Here is a 27,219-nt window from a genome sequence, read left to right on the forward strand (position 1 = left end):
GCTAAGACCTGACAACACTAATGTTACTACTATCAACAGTAATTAGTATTCTCCCTTCACAGCCCTAATGACACTAGACCTAATCATCTGCTGCCTCCCCACACAGGACAGGAACCATGTTGTTTTAACCTCTTATGCAGTGCATAACACAGAGCTTAGCAGATATTTGGAATTCTGTAACTGTTTAAGAATAAATGATTGCTCTTAATCTAACATACGTAGCACACCAGGTACTTCTTGAGTGTTCAATTTATATTAATAATAACATTATTATTATTATTATTATTATTTACTTGGATGGTTTAATGTAGATACATCTCTGATGGGAAAAAGAGGGACTTTCTACTTTTGTCAAATTTAATGAAGGGCCGTCACACCTTCTAGTTGATTCAGAAGAAGTACTGCAAAGTTTGCCACCGTATCCAGCAAAGGGCCACAGCATGGCTCATCCTTGTGTCATACCATTAATTAAGATGTCTTATTTTGTTGTTGAAAACGGTGGTAGGGGCTGTGAAAATGTCAAATGGGGTAAAAGCCAAAACAGTCCAATCATTTACCCTGCAATGAGAATCACTAACCACAGGGCCAGGGTCAATATTAGAGCAAGTTACATATCAATTGGGAGTCATCAGGGCCAGGGTCAATATTAGGGCAAGTTACATATCAATTGGGAGTTATTAGTTTCTATCCTTCCTAGTTCTGGGAGAGCAGATTGGCCCTCAGCCCACTCATATGAGTGGGGAGCCAGTGGCATGGACTCTGACCGTGAAAAACAAGACACTAGAAGGTTTTATGCTCCCAGAGCTTAAAGGTCAAACCACGATGTGGTTACAGTGTCTGTGCTTTCTGGATACGCTGTCCGCAGGGATGAACAAAGTCCAGCTTGCAGGAAGGCCTGTGCTCAAATAACAACAGCGGCTTCAGGCACTCTTCCTAGTCTTCTGGGAAATGGCAGAGCAAAGCACTGAGGGGCCCAGCAGGGCTGGTGGAATCAAGGGGAAGGTTGTGACTCCCAGCACTAACTCCAATAGCTACTCTTTGCAGAACACACACTGTGTTCTGGACACTGTATGGAGGGCTTTTATAAGTGACATCACTTATGCCTCACAGATGCCCCTGGAAGGGGTATGGGTGGATTATTTCTATAATTATACAAATAAGGAAGCTGGAAAGTTAGAGAACCCGAGTTGAGCAACTTGTGGGCTGCAGAGCTTTCCACCCTAATGCTGCCTGCCTCTGAGCTCAGCCGTTGGATGGATATGGGGAGCTGCTTAGTTCAAACTCATCCTCTCCTTTCTCTGCTCAGATTGTGATTTTGTCCAGAACAGCAAGGTGCTCACTACCCTGGGAAATGCTCACTCTCCCAGAACCCTTTGCAGCCGGGGTAACCATGGCACAGAATTGTCAGTGAAGTTTAAGGGAAACTCTGTTGGGAGAGGGCGTGTGCTGTTAGGAACACACTCACTTTCCTAGAAGAGGTGGGACAGGTTCAGCCCGTCTGTTCCTTCTCCTTTGCCTGCCTGGGATGCAGTCATTAAGCCTGGAGTGGCAGAAGCCCTTTGTTTAGAGGCAGGCTCTGATGCCCAGGCTGGAGTACAGTGGTACAATCCTAACTCACTGCAGCCTTGAACTCCTAGGCTCAAGTGATCCTCCCACCTCAACTTCCCCAGTAGCTAGGACTACAGGGGCTTGTAACCACACTGGGACAACTTTTTAATTTTTTAGTTTTTGTAGGGACAGGGTCTCTTTATATTGCCCAGGCTGGTCCCGAACTCCTGGCCTCAAGTGATCCTCCCACCCTGGCTGGGATTACAGGTATGAGCCACCACACCCAGTCGCAGAAGCCTTCTCATGCCTATTGGGGAAAGGCAAGGAAACCTTGGAGACCTCAGAGACCTCAGAACTGAGATCCCAGGGTGGTTGAAGCAAGGCATGCCACCAGGCCTTAGGGTTTTTATCGCTACAGCAAAACTAGCCACCAGCTAAGCAGGCAGCCCATTCGCCTCCCAAGCTGTGTCCTCCTCTTCAAGTGGGCTCAGGGTGTATCTTACAAGCTGCATCCCAAGGTGTTCCAGTCAATGTCTTTGGGGAGGAGGAAAAAATAAGAAATAAAGCAAATATAAAACGTAGAAAGGTGTAAACTCTAAACAGCTGGAACTTGGCCTCAGCAACAAACAAGCTCTTCAAGACTTGTTTTACTTCCCAATTATTCTCTCTTGAACTGGGAAAACTGGTTTTGCTCGGAATGGCCAGCTTCACTGCTGGGCGGGGTTTAGCAGTCTGCTCTGACCCTCTAATTGCACTTATCATGTACTAATTAGCATTTAATAACCAGCAACCGTGTATCCGTTCCTGAAACAATAAAGCGACCTCATCCCCACTTCAAAGTTGAAGAAACTCAGATTAGGATGTCAGCAGCAACAAGAATAAAGGACCACACATGGCTAATCAGAGTTAATGGCACAGTTAGAACCCAGGGCTTCCCAATCTGGAATCTGGTTGCGGGCGAGGAGACTTCAAAATTAGCCACCACGATTCCTCTTGGAGTCACTCACTGGGGTGGAATAATTAACACAGGCAGGATTCCTTTCAACAGGTGCCAAGACCTAGGTATCTAGATGTACCTTATAAGGCCTGGAACGATCTTTCTGCAGGTGAGTTCTTGGGGCTGTGAAACTCTGCAGAGTGTTGGGTGGGGACCCCCCCCCCCCCACCCCTGGCCTTACTGTAGGATACCTGACTTTGGCAGGCAAGAGTGGGACTGTGTGGTTTAGACACACTTTCAGAGTGTGCACAAGGCCTGTGCCAGGGATTTGGTGAACAACAGGCTGTGTTTTACAATCTTATCCTTGCTCCAACACTCTCAGCTGGGACTTGATGTCTCTGGGGAATAGCAAGGCCAGCCGATCTCCAAGTGGGGTTCCCTGGGCTGGCAGCATCCCCTGACAACTTGCTGAACATGAAATCCCCAGGCCTCACCCCAGATACAGTGAATCAGAGACTTTAGGGGAGGGCCTAGCAATCTGCATTTTAACAACACCACCCCACTACCCCCAGGGATTCTGACAGACACTCAAGCTTGAGAGTCACTGGCCTAAACCTATAACAGGAAGGAGCTCTCTTCCCAACATAAGCGGGGAGTGGTGAGTGGAAGGAGAACTTGGGGCCCCCTCTCCGATCTGCCCTTCTAGAACAAAGACCTCCCCTGCGGTGCTCATTCAATCTCTCACCATCTCACAGAGCTGCTCATGCCTGGGGACTATCCTGACTATCCTACAAGAACAGCTTTCTCATCTGGATGTGACATGTCTCCCACCTTTGTCCTCACTGTTAACCCTCTACAGAATGTTTTTCCTCTTCCGGGAAGCCTTCTCAGACTGATTCTCTGCTCCACTGGCTCGTAATTGCCGGTGCAGATGTGAACTCTTATTAAAATTACTTGTTATGTGTCATTCCTTCCCTAAACTATGCCATCCATGAAGACAGGTCCCGGATGTTGGCACACAGTGGTTTGTACATAGCATTTCTTCCATGACTTTCAGTCATTTAATCAATTGTTTCCCAACTTCTAATATGAATTCAGTAAATGATTTTTGTGTTAATTTGAAGAACTCACCCAGCGTTACATTTTCTTATATCTACCCTTTATTTTTAATCCCTCCCAGTTTTGGTTATATATAGAGGGGATTTTTAATTTTCTCCTAATTTTCCCCAATATAACTATGTCTTCACTTGCGATCTGATTCCCTTTACCATGTATAACAAAGTTTGCTGGACTTGTAGACACCATCTTGTCCCATCATTATTTTTCCAAACATCTATTTGCCAGATGCTAAGAGAAAACTATTAGAGAAATTTTTTAAATCACAAATTGGTTCTGATTTTCTGGTATTTCTAACATGGGTTGGGATACAGGCTTCAAAACATCAGAAGGATCTCTTGCCTATTAGAGATGGTTTGTCATTACTACTCAGAGACTACTTCCCTGGGTCAGATCCTATGCAGCACGGAGGTTAGAGAAGGGCAAAAGTGTGTGTGTGCTGAGATGTTTGAAAAGATTTGATGAAGAAAGGCAGTTGGGAGGCCAAGAAGCTGTCTCCTTAGGGCTGGGTGTTTGAAACTGTCACCTTGGCCGGGCGTGGTGGCTCACGCCTGTAATCCCAGAACTTTGGGAGGCTGAGGCAGGCGGATCTCAAGGTCAAGAGATGGAGACCAGCCTGACCAACATGGTGAAATCCTGTCTCTACTAAAAATACAAAAATTAGCTGGGCGTGGTGGCGTGCACCTGTAGTACCAGCTACTCGGGAGGCTGAGGCAGGAGAACCGCTTGAACCCAGGAGGCAGAGGTTGCAGTGAGCCAAGATCACGCTATAAAACTCCAGCCTGGGCAACAGAGTGAGACTCCATCTCAAAAAAAAAAAAAAAGGTTGTCGCTTCATTTACTGATCACCTGCTCATAACTGGGGACAAAATTAACGTGAGCCCCGCCTGTTGGAATCTTATGGTTTGGTTAGGGAAATGGATAACTTAGTCTGCAGCCCTATCCCATTTGGTAGATGCAGAAGAGAAATACGGAGAGTTCAGGAACATTGGCACCAGCCACAGTGGTGCAGGCAATACTTCCTGGAGAAAGTGACTTCTGAATAAATATCTGAAATTTGCGTAGGAGCTGGCAGTGTAGAGGAGTACAAAAGGGCAAGGGACATGTTCCATGGGAAAATCCATGAGTTGAGCAAGACTCAGAGGCATGGAAAAGACGTTTCCTTCAAGCAGGACTTCCTGTATGAGGTGCAAAGTGGCAACCCTCTCAGGAAATGATTCTCCAATTTGAGGTCTATCAGAATCGCTGAAGCGTATGTTAAAACTCAGATTGCTGGGCCCCTCCTGCATAGTTTTGAATTCTGTGGCTCTGGGGTGAGGCTGACAATCTGCATTTCTAACAAGTTTCCAGCTGCTGCTGCTGCTGGTGGTCCGGAAAGCACACTTCGAGAATCACTGGTCTAAGGGAAGGAAAAATTACCAAATACACAGGCTCATATTGTCTTAACACACACCTGAGCCCGGTGAAGGGGTCTACTCTTATTCTGATTTTACGGATGAGAAATATTTGAATTTGAAACTGGCTCCACTGCTCAGTAGCTCTGTGACTTTAGGCAAGTGATGGAATCTCTATGTCTCTGTTTCCCCATCTGAGATAAGGGGACTCAAAGAGAACCCACTTCATACGGTTATTCTGAGGGTTAGATGGACTCATATTTGAGAATCATAGTACCTGACACATAATATGCTCTCAACAAATACTGGCTGCCGGTAGTATTAGTTCGTGAGGTTGAATCATTCACCCCAGATCCCAAAGGTAGCAGATGTTGAACCTGGTATTATCCATGCTATTTGAATTGGTGCAAGCTACTTCCCAACTACCTCTATTTCTCAGGCCAGCAATAGAAATGTGAAGCGGTGGCCAGGCGGTGGCTCACACCTGTAATCCCAGCACTATGGGAGGCAGAGGTGGGCAGATCATGAGGTCAGGAGTTCAAGACCAACCTGACCAACATAGTGAAATCCTGTCTCTACTAAAAATACAAAATTTAGCTGGGTGTGGTGGCGCACACCTGTAATCCTAGCTACTCAGGTGGCTGAGGCAGGAGAATTGCTTGAACCCTGGAGGCAGAGGTTGCAGTAAACTGAGATCACACCATTGCACTCCAGCTTGGATGACAGAGCGAGACTCGGTCTCGAAAAAAAAGAAAAAAAAAAAGAAAAAAGAAAACTGGAGTGGCCACAAATGAAGACAGCAGAGTGTCCTACCACTATTTGGTAAGTGACATTTCAGAGAGACTTGGCTGGGGGGACAAAGAGAGGGACTTATACCCAACTGCTCCTGCCTCATCCTTTTTACCCGGGAAGATACTAAAGCATGGGGAGAATTTTTCCATGGTCAGCCAAAGAAGTGAATCCTACAATCTGTACACATCGTTTCAGAGAAGATCACTAAGACAAATGTTGAAAGAGTCAACAACACAGTAAAAGCTGATTATCAGCTATTTAATCTCTATTAAAGGTTTTACAAACAATTTGAGTTTCTTGAAGGAAAAGTACACTCACCTCTTTGTTATATGCACTTAACAGTTGTGCAGACACACACACACAGACACATTGAGTGCAACGTTAAATGTGTCTACCAGATGACAATGTATTTCTATATGGCTGCATGGAGATAAGATTCAACATGTATAAATTTAGGCCTGTGGAGGGTTCTGTGTCCTAGCCGATCTTACAGCAAGAAACACACACATGAAGAGATACACTAGAGAGTTATTAAGAGGTGCTAACATTTAAGCATTTCCCAATGCTCCAGAACTGTGGCAAAATCAAGGCCTCCTCTTATTTAATACTCACTGCCAGCCTCCAGGGGAATTGCTATATTATCTTCATTTTGCAGACAAGGAAATGGAGGCCTGAAGCAGCAAAACAAGGGCTGATGCTTGCAAAGCTGACATTTAAACCCAGATTTGTGAAATGAGATGAAAAGAGTCTTAGTCTTTACTTTACATCATCGTGAACCTCTAGAATTACAAACCATCCATCCAAAAGTAAAAAAGTAAGACTAAAGTAAGAAAACGCATGTTCATTTGACTTTGTACACCACGTCCTTACCCACTGAGATCCACTACCAACTTCAAAATTTCGCCGGGTCCACCCTGCATGGCATCGGTACAGCAGGAAGCGCTCATGCTGCTCAGCACTTCTAGACTTGAGGACGGTGCTTGTGACATGGACAACAGGTGAGGGCTATGGGAGGTGGGGTACAAGAGCTTTTGGAGATTCTGCAGAAGTTCCTGTGGCCACCCAGACACAGAGCCCTCTCCTCCCCTCAACCCTGTATAGGGGCTTGTCAGTGAAACTCCTGCTGTCACAAGGAGCAAGCCCAGCTCAGAGGGAGATGGGAGGGGGAACTTGGAGAAGGCATAGTCCTTGATACCTGGTTGTGCAACTGTCTATGGTCACTGATGGGGTACATTCAAGGTGGACAGGGTCAGCTGATGACAGGAGAATGCATAGATTTCAGTGTTCTCTGAAGACCATCTAGAATATAGTCCATTGCATTCCACTGGTGTTTCCTGAACACCTACTTTGTACCTGGCACTGCACTCATCTGTGGAGCTTGAGTTCTATCCTCAAGGGCTGACTCAGCAGAGACAGGATTGCCTCCTGGTCATGAGCCTGGGTCCTCACCCAAGACAGCCTCAATTTGAAACTGGCTCCACTGCTCAGTAGCTCGTGACTTTAGGCAAGTGACAGAGTCTCTATGTCTCTGTTTCCCCATCTGAGATAAGGGGACTCAAAGAGAACCCACTTCATATGGTTCTTCTGAGGGTTAAATGAACTCATATTTGAGAATCATAGTACCTGACACATAATATGCCATCAACAAATACTAGCTGCCATTATGATTATTACTTGTAGGCATTCTAACTCCAATTTCTCTCTCTATTGCTTAGTGGCCTTGAGTTGACTTGAGAAGTTCTTTTATTCTTCCTCTAAGCATCAGAACTTTCATCTCTAAAATGGAAAGAATAGATACATAGACTAGTTCAGAGGTTCTTAAACTTATCTGATTTTGGCTGTAGAATCTCGTTCAAACAAAATTATGTGTGGGAATGCCTACAAGTGGAGTTTTTATGGTGGTTTTACATAAAGTCTCATGCTTTATTCCTAGCCTCAAACTTTTTCAGCATCTTAAAGCCTTAGTTTCTTCTTCTGAAAATGAGACCATTCATAGAACTGACCCCATGTGGTTGTTGCAATGAGAAATAGAATGGCGCATGTGAAGTGTTTAGCTCCTACAAAATGTCTTGTTTATCCTGCCTGCCACCATCTCTCCTATTTAGAGATAACTTCTCACCCACTGCTGTGGTCACAGAGGCTCTTCTTTGGGAATGGGTCCTTGGGGGTCATCTCAGAAAAACCACTGGATAGATGCTCTCTAACACCCCTTCTGCCTCTACTGGTGCAAGTGTCAGGACTGATAATCGGGCTCCCAGCAAGCAGATAAAAAGCACGTGCTTAGAAGTACTCAGAGCTCTTGTCAGACTGAATGTTAGGTTCAGTGAAGGCTACAGATCAATGGGTTTTTCAATATGCCAATATGTTTCCACTCACAATCTATCCTACTCGTGTGAGTGTTAGCAATAGCATCATGGTGGTACATTCGGGGAGTGAGCTGGGGCAGAGGACATAGAATCTCTACAGGGTTCTTTAAACAAGCATTTTTAAAATGTAGGGCTCTTTTCCCTGCTCCAGAGAGTTTAGATTTATTGAGCTGAGTCAAATACCTGTACATCCTGTACATCCTGATGGCACTGTGCAGTCATTGATCAGCTCTGAAATCCTCCTGCACATTGCATTGCCATTTCAAGAAAGAGCATGTTCTCAGAATGGCCCATTGGCTGCATCCTGCCCCCTTGTAGAGAGAGGCATTCTGGGAGATAGGCAACCAATGGGTGAGAGACACTTGAACACTCAAGGTGGTTCCTAGCTGGGCTGCTCTCAGCTACTGCATATCTAGCTAAGTGAGCCAGACTCTGGGGTGACTATCCCAGAGGATGCTTCTCAATACTCAGCACAAAAAAGGAAGGGGGAAAGGAAGAGCTTAGTCATGCTGTTTTGGCTTTAAAATTGAGAATACTAACTTTTCAGTACGAGTTTGGATTTGATAAACATTGTGCAGGGTTTGCCCATTGCTTGGTGGACGCTGCACACTTCTACTTAATGCTTAATTATGGGTGTGTAGTGCATGCAGCGTGTCTTCATGAATGTGTGCATGGATCCTGGTGTACATCTTTGAGTACATCAAATTAGCTGTAGGGTTCTTTGCAAAAAACGTATTAGTACTTATAAAAACACTAACCCAAGAATGAGGCCTCATTCATGGTCTAAGTATAGCAAATGTTTCCTAAATTTGGGTTATGTTTTTAAATTAGTTTTTATTATAAAAGAACCACAAACTAATTGAAAATCTTTTTTTAACAGCTAGAGGATGATAAAATATAAAGTTATCTGTTACCCCTTTCCCAGAGTCCAAACTTCCCTAGAGGAACTCTCTGCTGACATTTTTAGTGAATCCACATATTTAGTGAATTCATATGTTCTCTGTACTCATATACATACTTATTTATGTACTTTTAAATAAAGATAATCATATTACTTATACTATTTCTCAATTTTGTTAATTTACTTAATAATATTTGACTGGATTTGGATCAAATTTCTATCAGATTTCAAGTTAATAGAGTGGAAGTCATTATGAGCTTTCGGTGAAGTTGAAAACTGGGGAAATGGTCAATGTTGATGCTGTGAAGGGAAAGCAGAAAATGAAAACTTAAAATATGAACCAAAATTGAGGAGAGGACAGCCCAGAAAAGAAGCAGCACTAGATCTGAGTTGAGTGAGCAGGGTTTGATAAATCTGTGGTCAAATATGGGATGAGTTGTTTTTGGTGCGGGTTGACAAGAAAGACAATAATGGCTATTCTGCAAGGGTGGCCCTCAGTGAACCATCTCCTTGTTTTCACACACTTCTGTGATCACTTCCAAATGAAATCTGAGCTGGTCTGGCACTAATGTCAAGCTATAGGATGCAGAGGAAGTAATATGTTGATTCCAGGCCCAACCTTTAAGAGGATTGTCACTTTTGCTTCTTACTTCATGAAATGTTCACTCTTGGGAGCCCTGAGTCACCCTACAAGAAGTCTAGCTACTCATCTGGAAAAGCCACATAGAAAGAAATAGTCCTGAGATGGCATGAAGAATATGAGAGCCATCACAGTGTCTCTGTCTTCAGATGATTCCAGTCCCAGCCACCATTTGCTGCAAGCACTTGATCTCTCTGACCCTGAAAGAGACCAGCATAAGAACCACCCAGCTGAGCCCAGTTAACCAACAAATTGAGAATAAAATGCTGTTATTTTATAGATCCTTGTTTTGCTGTAATTTGTCACACAGCAATAAAGAACTAAACACATAGGTCATAGGAGCATGTGTTCTTTCCAGACATGTTTACAAGTGTGATACATTCTCAGGAAATAGAGAAATCTGTAAGGGTGGCCATTATAATCTAAGGCTGTTCCACACGGGTTTTGAAAGTGGTCACCTCCATTATTAACACGTTAGGTTTTTAGCTGAATTTGGTTTTGGAATTCCTTTGATAGAATAGGAAGAGGAAGAGCACAATTTTTTCTCTGGCCAACGTCTATTCTAAACAAGAACGGAACAGAAATCTAAACTAGAAACAAGCCTACATTTTTTTTTTTTTTGACAGTTTCACTCTTGTTGTCCAGGCTGGAGTGCAATGGCACAATCTCAGCACACCACAACCTCCGCCTCCCAGGTTCAACCAATTCTCCTGCCTCAGCCTCCTGAGTAGCTGGGATTATAGGCATGCACCACCACGCCCAGCTAATTTTTTGTTTCTCCATGTTGGTCAGGCTGGTCTAGAACGCTCAACCTCAGGTGATTCACCTGCCTCGGGGTCCCAAAGTGCTGGGATTAGAGGCACGAGCCACTGCGCCTGGCTGCCTACATCTTCTTAAACGGAGGGATAAGCTATAGGGAAAGAAATGACCAGACCTCAATCTAAGGGTGTTTATTAATTATATAGCAAAAAGTGAAAAATCAAAAAGACAGAAAAGCATCAAGACTATCTAGAACAATTCTATATTCTGAAGGATATAATGATTTGTAAGCAAATCACTTGTCTCTCTCCTTAGGACATTGGTTGGCATAATTAATTCTTGGAAAGAGTTATGTGTGTCTTCTTTATTAATTGACATTTTCCTTTAACAAGGAACATAAGGACCAGGAAAAACTGTCATCATCAGAGAGTAATGGGTTTTCTTTTGAGAAGCCCACGTGTTTAATGAGGACAGTATCTTTTATCCTGCAGCATTCCAAAGGTATTTAGAAACTTTATGGGGCTTGAAATGGAGCCACCTCTGGCATGAAACCTAGGAACACCTCTCGCCATTTGAGGACAGGATGTGCAGATGCCAACCGAAACTACCCAGAGCACGTAATTACCAGTTGGAATTATCAATTACCAACTGGAATGGGTCCAGGCCCCAGGCTCAACTCCTGTGACAAACATCAAGGGCTATTTAAAGACCACACATGGTTTGATACCTTTGCTTTGGCCTCATCACCATCTGGGACCCCAGAGAAGGGTATATATTAAATAGATTAAGTCTTCCCTGGTGGTCAATGTTGGGTTTGAACTCATAAAAAACAGACCTCAGAGTCAGGCCCATGAACCACATTCGACCCTGCTGACCACCTGGTCTGGGAATATGAGCAGCAAGCTTTGAAGAACAGAGGATGCTGAAAGCTCTCATGTGGTCTCTTCTATCTGCTCCCGTCTGGGAAGCCACAATGTAAACCAGCCAGGTGCCTGGAATACTCTAGTAAAAATATGCAGAGACATAGGGGTGCTGAGAGATGAGTGAAACAACTTGAGAGACAGTCCAAACATGAGCCGGGGCACATGCATGACTCACACGCATGGCTGCATGTGAATGTGCCTCTGAGTGTGATCTGGAAGGCATGTGAGTTGGGGATCTGTTTGTGAGTTCATATTGGCCATACATGTATGGTTTTCTTTGCTTGTTTACCTTTCAGTTTTATTTATTTATTCAACAAATAGCTGTTGCCAGACTGCAGTACAAAGCAGAGCAAAATAAACAAGGCTCAGTCCTCCAAAGCTTAGAGTCAAGTAATGGTCAAGCGAGGGAATCAGATAATTCTAATTCAGTGTGATGGCAGTGTAAAGGAGTTAGTTGCAAATGAATTTTCTAGTGTGAATGCTCATGTCCATCTGAGTGTATGTAAGAGTGTATAACTCTGGGTTATGGTGCATTTGGAAAATAACAGAAGTTTACCAAGTGGTGCCAGCAAATTTTGGCCGTTGGAACACTCTATGGCGATGCTAGGGTCATAAACGGAGCCTCGGAGATGTGTGTGAGAGGTGGGAGGTAGATGTATGAACAGGATCCTGAAATCCAAAATCTCTGGCCACAGTTACTCCACCCCCATCCCTCTCCATGGATAAATTGACATAGATTGTGGATTTCATGTTCAGAATAGAGGGAACAGCATGATTGTTACTGGGAATAATATTGTGGTCTATAAAGAGATCTAGTGTGGGGTGTGTGTGTGTGTGTGTGTGTGTGTGTGTGTGTGTGTTTCATGTCTTGTCTTCAAATGAGTTTCTGGGTCACAAGATAATTCGAAACCCTCTGAAAACCTAAGAATATAAGGTTTCTGCAGTCAGTTGCCTGCTAGATTGATGTACCTTATTCTGATTTAGGTTAAGTAAATCATGTGCAAAAAGAAGAAAAAAGAAGAAGGGAAGAGTAATGCACATTTATTTCATGCCAACTGCTCTTAGGCATCGATTTGAACAATTTGGCATGTGTTGTGTCTTAAACCTAAAAACCTTCCCAAGGGAGGTGTTATGATATCCTTTTGTAGATGAAGAAGCTGAGGACCAGGTGGAGTATTTAGAATCACACGCATTTTTATTTCCAGCTTTCTTCTTCTCTCCACCATTGACTAAGCCCTCATCACCTGGATTCTTGTCATAATCTCTGAACTTGAGACACTTTCTCAACTGGAGCCCCTTATTTGAACCACTGAACAAAGAACATGATTTGAAAGATGAATTTTCCCAATGCTTCCAAGGATGGAACATAACTAGAACCATTCCCAATGCAGAAAAGAGAAATTCATCCAATAATTAGAATTCTTCTAGAATTCTAGATGCAGAAGACAGAATTTTCTTTATTGCATGCAATGGATACCTTGGAGCTAATTCTCTTCTCTTATAAAACTCCAGCTCTTCCAGAGGCTTCTAGAATAAGGTTCCTGAGAACCACTGGATACCAGCCTATTCCCTTCTGAAAAGTCTCCTTTTGACTTTCATTGGCTTCCCTTGGTTACGTGGGTCTCTTGCTAAAGTCTCCACCGCAGAGACACCTTACTAAAATAGATCTTCTATTCCCATTAGTCTCTGGATCCCAGTTATTTCCTCCCCAGTAATTATTACAAAGAACACTTACGGTGTTTATTTGTTTGCTTATTTGTAAATGATGTTCTCTCATTGGTAGGTAAACTCCACAAAAGGCAGAGGCTTGTCCTTCTTGTTTACCACTGGATTGCCAGCATTTACATCATGAGTGGATAGTATGTTCTCAGTAAATTTCAATGGGGTTAAGTATCAATTAATCATAGGATTTATCAAGTTCCAGTAAGAACTTTGCATATATAAAATAAAATAGTTATGTATAACCCTCCTCCTACACACACACAAGCACACACACACACACACACACACACACTCCAGAAACAACCATGTCTTGGTTTTTCTCTCTTTTTCATTAACTTCCTGAACTTAGCATGCCATGAAACTGCTCTTCCCAACAAGCAGGATCATTAAATATTCAGCCCAGTTTATCTTTGCTTGCTCAGATCACGTTAGCCTGAAGGCCTCAGCACAGTCTTTTGGGAAGAACAGGGATCTCCTGGATGAATGGCAGGAAGCCCACCGCTCAGGGCAGGAAGTGATGGAGAAGGAGGGGGCGGAAAAGGAAACAGGCCCCCCTCAAGCCACTGAAAGAATGATGGGCGCATCGCCTAGATGTCGACAACATCTGCTTGACTCAGAGTTGGTCACAGTCATTCTGTGTCTTCAGCAGGAGGAGCCCACTGGCGCTTTTAGGAACAGCACACACTGGCAGTTATGCAGGGAACAGGCTGCTGGGACAGAGTGAATTTCCAGGCAGGGGGCCTGCCCAGACCTGCAGCTCCCACCCTGCATTCAGGCACGCACGTGTGGCAGCCCCGTTGTGGTGAAACTGGAATGTTCTGAGCCTTGTGAAATCAGAGAGCTTTTCCATGGGCCTTCATGGTGCAGCCATTCCATTTCATTTTTATTTGTCAAATTTTGGTTTTGCTCTGATTTTAGTCAGTGCTAACATGAATATTAGCACACTCATTTGTGAATACCTAAAAAATTAGAATGTTTGTGAATGGTATATATTTAGTTATGCACAACACACATATATCTCTATATTGCCTCTTCCAGTGAAGCTATAATGATATCCTAACAATAGGTAACATTTTTGAAAGCTATAGCTCATACCATGCAAAGTGATTTATGGAGTAAGATAGCTAGATTTAGCAAACGAGAATAAAAGACACCAATTAAGTAGTATGTCCCAAATACTTCGTGGGGCATATTTATATAAGCTAAAGAATTTTGAGGTTTTATTAGTCTGCAATTCATATTTATGGTGGAATTTTCTACTTTATCTGGTGACCTTATTTATGGGTGTGTCAGTTTCCTAAGCCTGCTATAAAAAAAAATTACCACAAACTGGGAGGCTTCATAGAAGCACCCAGAAAAAATGTATTCTCTACAGTTCTGGAGAATACAAGTCTGAAATCAAGGTGTCAGCAGGGCCATGCACCCTCCGACAGTCCGTAACATCCTTCCTAGTTTCCTCCTAGCTCCTGAGTAGCTGGCAATCTTGAATGTCCTGTACCTTGCAGTGGCTTTGCTCCAATCGCTATCTCCATCATTACATGGTGTTCTCACTGTGTGGCTGTCTCTGATTCTCTTCTCTTCCAATAACGACATCATTCATATTGCATGAAGGGTCCACCTGACCTCAGTTTGACTTCATCTTGACGAATTATATCTGCATCAAACTCTATTTTCAAATAAGGCCTTTAACTCTGAGATACTAGGGGTTAGGACTTCACCGAATCTTTTCAGGGGACACAATTTAACCCATAGCATGTTGCCCATATTCAACAAATAGTTGGTAACCAACAAATAATGTTAGCTATCTCGTTTTTTTTCCTTCATAGGATAACTTGATTTGGTTCACTATGAGAAAAGTGAGTCCAACGTGTAGCAAATAACTTGTCCAAGGTTGCACTCCTGTAAGAGAGAATCGTGAGTCTGGAACCCAGCAGGACAGTCAAGGAGCCTGCACTGGTGCTCCTGACTCCACACAGTCCCTAGATACGTGAAAACTATTCAACTGAAGGCATAAGAACTCAGGGCTGTGGTCTCTGATTAGAACAATCTCCATGGGGCCTGGCCATGGGCCAGTCCTGAGCCTCTTTGGCTCTGGGTCCTGATATCTGAAATAAAAAGGTTTGCATAGAGCTGTGCTATCCTATAGGGGACCTACAGCCACATGTGGCAGTGGAAAGGTGGCTAGATGGAACGGAGATAGATTTAGTATCACACACATACCAGATTTTGAAGACTTCATTCAAAACAAAAAATAAGGTAAAAGAGCTCCCTAAGAATTATTTAATATTGTTTACATGTTGAAATAATAGTATTTTGGATATAACGGTGTCAGTAAAAGATATTGCTAAAATTGATTCCATCTGTTTCTTTTTACTTTGTGGATTTCATATTAAATGTTTTTATTTCACTATTGTCATTATTTTTGTTCATCTGTTTTCTTTCCTCCTTTAAAATTATTTCATTCATAGCCTGCACTAGCTTAGATCACTGATACTTGGACCTTTTTGTTTGTTTTTTAAAAAACTGTCTGTTTAACTGTGGAATACTGCATTCAAGCGCAACAAAAGATGTCCTCAATAAAAATTAGTTTTATTTATTTAATCACTTATTCATTCAACAGATGTTTATTGATCACATCCTAGACACCAGGTACTTCTCTAAAACTGTGGATTAAATGGTGAACAACAGATATGACATATCTTCCTCCCCTATTGGACACAGACCACTAAATGCACCCTCTAGGCAAGGTGTTGACCATATCGACCTATGACAATCTCACCAGCAGTGTGGTGTTGATGTCTACCTATTCTACAGTTATTAGAATCAACTGATCTTTTTAATGGAGAAACAATGCACAGAAACAGGTTTAACTTTGTCATGGTGTTGAGGCATTTTCAATCTTTAACTTCAATATATAAAGCAAACAAAACTGTGAGTAGAAGAGAAGTTAGAAAAAAAACACCAAAAAAATGAACATTTAATTGAGACTTGGGTAAGGCTTAAGAGTATTTTAACCCTAAACAATTTCCCTAATAGTAAACATGCATTAATTTGAATCTCTAAAAACAATATTTATATTTAAACAATTATATCATAAAGCATGTTTGACTTTATAAAATATTATTTTGAATGTAAATTTGTAATTTTCAATATGTAAAAATATAATTGGGTCAAGTAAAATATCTAAGAAATGGCTGTATTTAAAATATTGATAACGAACATTACAAATCATTTTAGCAAAAAAAATCACCACTATCCTACCATCTTAATAGATTTATTTCTAGTTTTTCTTTTTTGCAAGTTATTTTTCATCTCTGTCTACAAGTGTATATTTACATATTGTAATTGTAGTACAAGTATTATTTTGCGTTATTTTATTTATATCTCTTTCATCCATCTATCTTCAGAGTCATAATAAACGACAAATCTCTGCTGACTCATTTGTCTCTCCGGGAATTATCTGAACACCCTGACTCCCGTATTTGGTTAGTATTCCCTTTTTAATCATGAAAGGACTGTTACTATTTTCTTTTTAGCAATGGTCAGAGTTGCGTTTTTACTGTTTTGTGCGTGATTCTTTGATTAATATCTGTTTCTTCACTGAAACGGAAGTTCTTTAATGTATCATTTTTAGCTCTCTGTTATATCCTTAATCCGTGGTAAGTGCTTATTAACCATTTCTTAAATACATGGTACATAATAGCTACATAATATCTCATCACATTGATGTTGCAGTATTCTTGATATCATACCACTGTGGTTGTACACTAATTTGGTTCAGATATGTTTCTTGAATCAAACACAGTATAATCAACATCTTTATGCATTTAATGTTGTAAAAATGTATTTCCTTAAAATAGAAATCACAAGGTCAACAATTATGAAAATTTTTATGGCCCTTGATGTATGTAATCATAGGATATTCCATAGGATATAAACAAAGTGTGACTATCAAACAATGAAACTGTTTGTACCATTTATGATTATAATGTAAAAATATGCATAGCATAATTAATTTAATAATATTAAAGACTATAAGGAAGAAACTTCAAAACATCCATAAGCACACTATTCAAAGATGATCACCACTTATCATTTCTTCCAACCTGTATTTCAAATGTATGACGTATGTGTGTAAGTGTGTGTATGTGTGTATATGTGTCTAGAGACAGATCCCAGTTTTGTCAGTGCTGAACCATAAAATTTACATGGCTTAATACCCTGCTTCTCTTCTTCCATCTGCCATTACATAGTAATAATTTTCAAATCTTCTAACAACTTAATTTTCATGCTTGTATATAACTTTATTATATGGATGACTCATAATTTAAATGTCCTATAAGATTTAAAAATTGTTTTTGATTATTTCCTATTACACACATAGTAGCACGGATCATTTTTTTGTATATACAGTTGATTCTTATTATTTACAGTGGCTATATGTTATCATGTCACCCTGAACACTGAATCAGTGAATACTGAATTAATCTCTTAGGGGAAATGTGAGGTTTTATTCCTGCAAGCCTCTGATCACAACATTTTCATCAACTGACCAATACATAAATTTATTTTATGTGTTTCTGATTAAACACCTTACTGAGTTTATATTATTTGTTCACTAACATTGAACTGCAGGCTAATAATACTCTAACTCTTGCCTGAAAGAAATTTCTCTAACACGGGTGTTTTCTCCCTAAGGCACATCACAGCCATCCTGCACTTAGAGGCACCACACAGCACTTCAGCACTGTGCTTAGGGGTCATTTTTTCTTTTTTTTTTTTTTTTTGAGATGGAGTTTCACTCTTGTTGCCCAAGCTGGAGTGCAATGGTGAAATCTCAACTCACCACAACCTCCACCTCCCAGGTTCAAGCCATTGTCCTGCCTTAGCCTCCCGAGTAGCTGGGATTACAGGCATGTGCCACCAAGCCTGGCTAGTTTTGTATTTTTAGTAGAGACGAGGTTTCTGCATGTTGCTCGGGCTGGTCTCAAACTCCTGACCTCAGGCGATCCGACTGCCTCTGCTTCCCAAAGTTCTGCGACTACAGGTGTGAGTCACTATGCCCAGCTCATTTTCAACAGTGAAATCACCAGCAAAAAGCACAAAAATTTGGGGGGGGGAAAGTGGCAATGAATTGACTGCACAAAGGACATTGTTTACAATATGAGAGTAGAACGTTGCCTCATGCCATCTTAGATGGGAAGGTGGTGCATCCTGGGTGACTGTAAGATTTTTGTTGTTCTGTGTGTGTTCACAGATGACCATAGGAGTGCCTTCAGTATTGATTTGGGGATTACAAATACTTTTAGCAAAATAGGCATATTTGCAAGTGCAAAATCTGTGACCAATGAGGCTCTAGACTGTATATCTTTGGGGATATTGGATATCTCTACTTAAGTCCTTAGGATAAACATGAAGGAAAGTCTACCCCTAGCATTCCTTTAAGAGGGTAGAAAATGGAGCTATTTGATAGCCATCTATGCCCTTACCTTAGAAAAGCAGGTTTTAGTGGTGCCTTCTGCCATGATTAGCTCAAAGTCCTCATTAGTTCACTCCTTTTAGCACTAAGATCTGACCTGGATTCCAATTTCAGATGGGCCACTTCCTATGAAAGTGACACTGAGCCAGTTTCTTCACCATCCTGAGCCTCATTGTTTCCATCTTTAAATTGGTTAACTATAAGACTCGCCTCTAAGGGCTATTGCAAGGAACAACTGAGTTAATACAGGTAAAGCATGGGACAGCCGCCCTCGTCAGATTCAACAAATCATAGTGTGAGTAGAATGGCGTGTCTGGAAGGGCAGTTCTCCTAGAGGCCGAATGCGTGCTAGCCATCCAGCACAGCCGACGGGGATCTGCAATTAAGATTTTCATGTTTAACTCCACGGGGTTTTGTACAACCTGAGAAAGGACAAGAATCCATAGTTATCATCTAAGGATCAAAAGTTACCAAAATGTCCCCATTCTGGTTCACAATCAGTCTCTTTATCAGTTAACTTCAACCTTGAGGCCTTGGATTGTAGCTCAAATTATCAAGTGATACATTCTCTCTTGTCCTCAGCCATAAGTTACCTAAAAAGTTAACTGAAAACCAGTATTGTGATGCAGTGGAAAAATCATGGGATTTTGAGCGGTACTGACCCACATTTGAATTCCTAGTTATTTCTCTTACTCAGTGTGACCTTTAGCTCAATCACAGTATCCTTCAGAGAGTCAGGTTTTCCATCTGGAAAATGGATAAGGAAATATATAATTTTGATTTATGTAATTTTTTTTGAGACAGGGTCTCACTGTGTCGCCCAGACTGGAATACAGTGGTGCGATCCTAGTTCACCCCAGCCTCCACCTCCCGGGCTCAAATGATCCTCCCACCTCTGCCTTCCAAGCAGCTATCACGCCTAGCTAATTTTTTATTTGTTGTAGAGACAGGGGTCTCACTACGTTGCCCAGGTTGGTCTCAAACTCCTGGGCTCGAGCAATCATCCAGCCATAGTCTTCCAAAGTGCTGGGATGACAGGCATGAGTCACTGTGCCCAGCCTTGTAACTTTTATGTTTGATGAAGAAGTTTGTCAAGTTATTTTTGGAGGTTCTAGCCTGATGGTCAACACCTCATAGGTGCCATGTAACTGCATCTATTGTGAGATTGCCTGCCTGCATTGCCTGTGTGTTATGAAAAGTCACTCTGAATTTGGTTCTTGTAAATATTTCTGTAACTTTCCTGTGTATTAATTCACATTTTCCATTTTGCTTTCTCTTTTTCAATCTTTTTTCTCCTGACAGAAAAAGCAATGGAGCTAACTGTATCACAGGACAAAATCTTTACTTAGAATCTGAATCTGCAGCAAGAAGCAAAATATATTGGCATGTAAGACAAGGCATTGCACTGATTCCCATTTCCTTGAAATCTATTTCCAAAAATCCTGAGGGAGGTGAGACTCTCATAGAAAGACAATAGAGGGATGACATGGAATTGTTATAAAATGATGACTGTTCCAGTGCCAAACGGGAATTTAATAAAAAGGAAAAAATATTCCTATTCCCTTTCTTCCCAAAACTGAAAAAGCTGTTCAACACAATTATTACAGGTTCCCTCCCAAACACTCATGTCCTTGGGGTATTCAATATTCAATTCAATACTCTGAAGCTAGACTTAATTTTCCTTAAAGAGGGAAGGGAAGAGGCTTTTGTTAGTTAATAATTTAATAATTCCAAATTTGAGTTAGATACAACTAAATGTGTTTTTCAAATGATATACATATATGTATGCATGTATGTATGTATATATAAGCTTATATACATACATGCATACATATCTGTACCTGCATACATGCCCTTAACCAGAGAGACAGATTTATCTGAGGGCTACTTAACTAGTTACCTTGATGCTGGAGCTATTGATAATAAAGTGGTGGCTTTATTATTATTTATTATTATTTGTATTTTTGTGCATGCTTTTTTTTTAAAGAGTGAGAGAATTGCATCAATGTCAATTTCATGGTTGTTATATTATAGGACAGTTATGTAAGATGTTACAATGGAGAGAAGTAGGTAAAGGCATAAGGGCCTCCTGTATTATTTCTTGTACTTGTATATGGATATTCACTTTATTCAAGGTAACAAAGTTGTAAAAAGAGAGGGAAGGGGGAAAAGGAGGACACAGAAAGAGGGAGGGACAGAGAGAGACAAAGAAAGAGACAGATGCAGAGAGATGGATACACACAGAGAGAGAGATTGAGATAAAAAAGAATGGGAGAGAGATGGGGAGAGTAAGATGGAGAGATACACACAGAGACAGAGACACACATACAGAGAGAAAGAGAGATAGAAAGAGATGGAGACAGAGACAGAGATTGAGAGAGAAACAGACAGAGAGACAGAGAGACTGGGAGAAGAGGCACAGCCCGTCTGCCTTGGGAAGTCGCACCCAGCCCACATTTGCATACAGCATGTGTGCCCTGCCCTCACCCGGCTCACATCATTTCAACCTTCAGATCTGAACTGCAGCATCCTTCCTTCCTTCCAGCCATTCTCCTGGCTCCTTCTGTCCTTCCAACCCTGCCTGAACAACCTCAGTCGCTTCTATCTACAGCCTCCTCAGGACACCTCCTCAGGACACCCGGCATCCTTTACCTTAGGTCATTAAATGTTGATTCATCCATCAATATTCACCTCCCCGTGAGGGTCGGGGCTCTGGAGACAGGACCCATCTCCCGAGCCTCCCCTTACCTTCACCTAGGCTTGGCCCAGCACTCGGCACATAATGGGTATTTAGTAAAGGTTTCATACAAAAACACTTTTCTGTTGTTTAGCGATTTCATTCTTTAGTAAAAAATGTTTGGAAAGCTCCCCTATCTAATGGATAATTTAAAATATGCCTTTTCGCTGACTTTCCAGGAATAGAGACAGTAGCATTTACTGTCTTTAATTCCTCATCATCTAAAGGAAGTAGAGTAAGACCCCCAAAGAGAGATGGCCTCACTGAGCCTCTCCACACTTTGGACCTGGGCCACCCGGCCATCTGCATTCCTCCCTCACATGCCAGTGCCATGGTCCCTCCCTGCGCCTGACTCTATCCTTGCTCATGCCTTGGTTTCCTTGTGGCTCAGCTCCCTTGGCCTGGCATGTGACTACTCTGTGTATGTTCTCCGTCTGAACCATGCCCCTTCCCCTTAAGGTTCAGGTCCCCTGAGATCCCCTCTGGTCTGTTATTCACCCTCCTCTTTTAGGATTCCATAATGCCCTGGACTTCTCAGTGATCATAAAGAGTTATAAGGCAGGTGGAGTTTCATCCTCCAGGTCTGTGACTTGCAGCGGGCGGGGGTCCTGTGTGTCTCAGGCACTGCTTGTGGGTTCTCCTTGTGGTGCTGACCCTGAGGACTGGATGTTGGAGCATGCTGTGAATGCATCAGCACTACTCTTCTGAGGTGGGGCTGCAGGACCCAGCATGCCTGGTCCATCCTGCTGTACCCTCTGCTTCCAGAAGCATCCCTTGACTTGTCCCATCAGCCTTCTCCCATGGTCTTGGGATCCCATGACCCACCAAGACCGTCATCACACTAAACCCTCATGTTTTGTTCTTGCTGTTGCTCACATGCTCACCTCCCTGCCTGGGCTCTCATCTACATAAGGGCTGAGACTATGTTGTACAAATCTTTGGAATCCCAGCACCTGAAGTGGTGGCTGACATGCAGGAGGTAGTCAGCAAATGTATGTCAAGCAAACCCACCCTGAGTGTCTTTTCTCTCATAGTTACGGCTGTGCATATCAATATGCTGTGGGTATGACTGAATTTATTTCCTAGCGAGTGGTCTCAGGGATCCTGGACTTGAGTGTGCGCTCTCTGGCTTGAGTACAGCAATCTCCATGGATATCACTGTGTATCACACCCACCAGGAAGCCCAGATCCGAGACTCTTTGAGTCAAGCAGTGTGACATGGACCCGGGACTACCATGGGTTTCAAAAGATCTCCAGGTGGTTGGTTCTAAGGTGCACTCAGGGTGGAGAACACTGGCCCAAGAAGGAGCGAAAATTGACCATTAAGTAACCAAAATGAGCTGAATATTCCTTTGAAGATTTCGGCAAGAAGTCAGGCATTAGATGTAATAGCACAAATACCAGGAGTGAGCAAGCAGGTTTGAAATGGAGATGCAAACACGGACTCTGAAGGGATAACCCAGGTTCCAGGTGTCCTGGCAGGGAAAGTCTGTAATTTCAGCTATGTGGGGGAGGGGGCTGTAGCAAAGGGGTTCCGGGTCTTGGGTCCTGAGTCCTGAATTCTTAGTCCTGGGTCCTGGGTCTTGGGTCCTGAGTCCTGAGTCCTGGGTCCTGGGTCCTGAGTCCTAAATTCTGAGTCCTGGGTCCTGAGTCCTGCATCCTGGGTCCTGGGTCCTGGGTCCTGGGTCTTGGGTCCTGGGTCCTGGGTCCTGAGTCCTGAATTCTGAGTCCTGGGTCCTGGGTCTTGGGTCCTGAGTCCTGAGTCCTGGGTCCTGGGTCGTGAGTCCTAAATTCTGAGTCCTGGATCCTGGGTCCTGGGTCCTGGGTCCAGGGTCTTGGGTCCTGAGTCCTGGGTGCTGGGTCGTGGGTCCTGGGTCCTGGGTTCTGACTCCTGGGTCCTGAATTCTGAGTCCTGGGTCTGCGTTCTGGGTCCTGGGTTCTGGGTCCTGGATCCTGACTCCTGGGTCCTGTGCCAGGCTAGTAGGTAGGCTCAGGAGAAGGGGCTGGAGAAGCTCTGAGAGAGAGGAAAGAAGGGCTGCTGCCTTCCAGTGTATTCTAGGGGACAGGGTAAAGGGGTAAAAAGGAAGTAAAAGGAAAAGGGAGAAAAAAAGACAGGGATGAAAAGGAGAAAGGAAAGAGTTTCGCAAGTTTGGAAAGCCAAGGGCTGCAGGGTGAATCAGGTTCAGGAGAGAGAGAGAGGCATTGGGGGAAGGGTGCTTTTGGGCTGGGCCCTTTTCCGTTTTCTCCAGGCACCAGTAGCCAAGATCTGTTTCTTTCCAGTTACTCTTGACGGCTGAACTAGGCTGTTTTGAAATGAGGCTTCCTGCCAACATGGTGCCACGCAGGCCCTAAGTGTGTATGTGTGTGTGTGTGTGTGTGTGTTTGTATTTGTTGTCTTGGTATATTTGTGTATATGTCTGTGTATGTCTTTGTGTGTCTATGTGTGTGTCTTTGTGTGTGGTGTGTGTCTGTGTATTTGTGTCATGCATGTCTAAGTAGGTTTTCACATGTGTCTGTGTGTGGTATGTGTCTGTGTGTTTGAATGTGTGTGTTTGTGTGCTTCATTGTGTATGTGTCTGTATGTTTGTGTATATCTATCTGTGTATGTATCTGTGTGTGTCTATCTCTGTGCGTGTCTGTTCCTGTGTGTGTTTGTGTATCTGGGTATCTGTGTGCCTGTGTCTGTGCGTGTGTGTGTGTGTGTGCTCGTGTATGTGTGTACCTAGGCAGTCAACGCAGGAAAGTGTGGGCAGGCTCGGTCTGGAGCCAGGCTGCTGAGACTCACACGCTGACCCTGGCACTCCCACCCCTGTGACCTCACAAAGTTGCTCAAACCATCCTTGACTCACTTGACTCATTGGTAAAATGGGGATCATTATAGGACCTGCCTCTTGGGATGGTCATCCTTGCGACACACAATATACAGACACGCCAGGTACACAGGCGTTATTCAAACACAGAAATCATAGGCATCCGAGTATCCTCTCCAGGCAGCAACTCTGGGGCCAGGACACCTGTCTTCTCTAGTACCTTAATTTCTTTAAGGTGACCAATTTGCCTCTGTTTTCTCAGAGTTGAGGGGCTTCCTGGGACCACAGACTATCTGTGCTAAACATGGAATAGTGCTGGGCAAATCAGACAAGTTGACCACCTTATGTGTCATCTTTCACCCCCAACCCAATTCCCAATCCCAATCCCATTCAAGGGTCTGTAGACAGCAAACATATAAGTACGATTGGGGCTCGAAGCCAAGAAATTGCCTAAGGCCTGGGATCACTGTTTAACTCTTCCTGGGGTGCTGTTGCTCCAGTGTGTCTGGGCAATCTGTTGCCTAATGCCTTCTCAGAAATGGGCATGGTTGGGTCCAGAGGGGAGGCTAGGAACAGAAGAGAGGCAAGGATGGCTGGGCCTTGCAGGAGGTGACTCAGCAGTGAGTGCACGGTTTTGTCACGACAGGCCCCCTTTCCTTTGAATGTTCGTGCATCCATGACATGCCCCACCAGTTGCCATGAGTCAAACAGGATGAGGTTCTCTGGGCTGCCGCTCAGTGCAGGGCCCGTGGGGGCCAGATCTGGCCTCCTCCCTGAGAACTTCCCAGTAGGAGGAGGTGGCCCCTCCCCTGGGCTGAAGCAAGAGGTGCAAGAGCCAGGCCAGGTCTGGGGAGAGGTTGCAGCTGCACCTGCTTCCTGCTGGCCACCCCGTGGAGAAGCCAGAAGCTGAGTCACTAGAATGACAAGCCTCTGCCATTGCACAGGAGCTGTGAACCAAGGGAGCTGGTCCCTGAATACAGCTTTTGGGGTGAACCTCCCAGTTTGGGTTATTCCAAGCCAAAATTCTTCTAAGCAAAAATGGGATCAAGGAGGCTTCTGGGCTCAGCCACCCAGGGCAAGAAAGAAATGATCATTATAACGATTTTTGTCACTGCTACCATCCCCGTTATTTATCCCTCCTTCACCAAGCACCCACTATATGCCAAACTTTTTATACACTTTCTATCAGCCAACCTTTGAAATAGCTCTGGGAGATATTTCTTGTTATCCACACTTAATGCACAATAAAATGAGGACGTTGGGAGATTCTAGATTCTAGACCTTGGACTCAGCCAGGGCTGTGACTGGCAAACCCTGGACTTCTAGCCTTTTCTGCACCCGCCAAAATCCTGCCTCTCAGGTCCCACCACCCTAAAACCACATTTGACAGATGCTGAGTCCTGATTGTGTTCAGAAAAAAAAAAAAAATGGGGAGAGAATAGAAAATTGGATTCAAAGGAAGAATAGAAAGGAATCTAAAAAATGCAAATATTGCCTTTGCAAGAAATTATTTATGAATTCACAGTTCTCTTCCCATGTTTCTGCCTCAGTTTCCTTTTGTATTGATTTAGGGATCATCTTCAATGCAGCCATCCACATATTTCCCAGAATGCTTTAGGCTCACGGTGTCGGTTAAGGGATCCCTGTATGCTCAGTGGAGGCATTTGCCAGATCACACTTCTCTTGCATGCCTTTGCAATACTGTCAATTCAGCCTTGTGCATATATTTGAGTTAATGCACATGATTGCTGTTATTCAACATAGATCTGGTTATGTTATTTATTCGTTCACAAAATTTGCTTTAGAGAATCTGAATTTATTTTATTTATTTTTTATTTTTTATTTTTGAGATGGACTCTCATTCTGTCGCCCAGGCTGGAGTGAACTGGCAGGATCTCGGCTCACTGCAAGCTCTGCCTGCCTGGTTCACGCCATTCTCCTGCCTCAGCCTCCCGAGTAGCTGGGACTACAGGCGCCTACCACCACGCCTGGCTACTTTTTTTTTTTTTTTTGTATTTTTAGTAGAAATGGGATTTCACGTGTTAGCCAGGATGGTCTCCATCTCCTGACCTCGTGATCCGTCCTTCTCCGCCTCCCAAAGTGCTGGGATTACAGGCGTGAGCCACCACGCCTGGCCAAGAATCTGAATTTATTATACTCACCCCTTGTTTCTACTCGATTGTTCAGGTCTCCTCTGTGCACATTTTCTGGAGGGATCGGTGCTGTCTGGGGTCTGTGCCTTTCCCTGTAGTAGGACGTCCTTACACTCTTCTTCACCTGGACGTCTCTTCTCCATCCTTCAAGGCTTAGTTCCGGGAGGGAGGCTTCTCTTAGTCCCCTTAACCCTGACTGCAGCTGCCGCAGAAACTTGCAATAACACAAACCCAACTCTCAGCACGCACCTCTGTAAAAGTTCCCAAACAGAAATGAAAATGAGAGTTGTCTGAGATGTTTCTTAAAAAGGAAGATTCCCAGGGCCCATCTCCTAGGTGTTTTGATTCCATAAATCTTGTCTGGGGCCAACCAATCTGTGTTTTTAACACATGCTCCAAGTGATTCAGATTTAGACGCTTGCTTCTTGGGCCATTCTTTTAAGAGACTCCACACTACTGTCATTACTTATTACTTATATCTCCGCTCTCTGCCAACCTCCACCTACCTGTCATTCCTCAAAGGTCAAGAGCTCTCAGGAACAAGAACAGCATATTTTCATTTCTAAGGTGCTGGGACACCACAGATAATCAAAAAACCTGTGATGACTAAACTCGTTAGGCAGTTTGTCCATAACTACTTCTTAAGCACCTACTATGTTCATGAACTTGTCCTAGGTACTGGGGAGAAGCAACAGAAAACAAAAAGGACAAAAATCCCTGCCCTACGGATCAAGCAATAAATGAGTGAATTATGAAGACTAGATTCAGAGTGTCTGAGCTTTAACAACGATGTATTGGAGGCTTGTCATTTGCTGGACATTAAGTATCTTCATGGACACTATATGATTAAACCCCACAATACATAAGAGAAAAATAATATGAGAGAATGATTGCTGTCATTTTTTTTAAGCACTGAGGAAACTGAAAATCAGAGAGGCTGTA

The 27,219-nt window shown here is 43.1% G+C and overlaps 1 long non-coding RNA gene across 2 annotated transcripts in view; it reads right to left on the reverse strand.

Moving 5' to 3' along the window:
- Positions 1 to 27,219, reverse strand: part of LOC115895246 — a 178,601-nt gene that overhangs the window by 47,221 nt on the left and 104,161 nt on the right. The window lies entirely within an intron of this gene.

The sequence above is a fragment of the Rhinopithecus roxellana genome, chromosome 20 (genome assembly GCF_007565055.1).
Source record: "Rhinopithecus roxellana isolate Shanxi Qingling chromosome 20, ASM756505v1, whole genome shotgun sequence".
Classification (NCBI taxonomy): Eukaryota; Metazoa; Chordata; class Mammalia; order Primates; family Cercopithecidae; genus Rhinopithecus; species Rhinopithecus roxellana.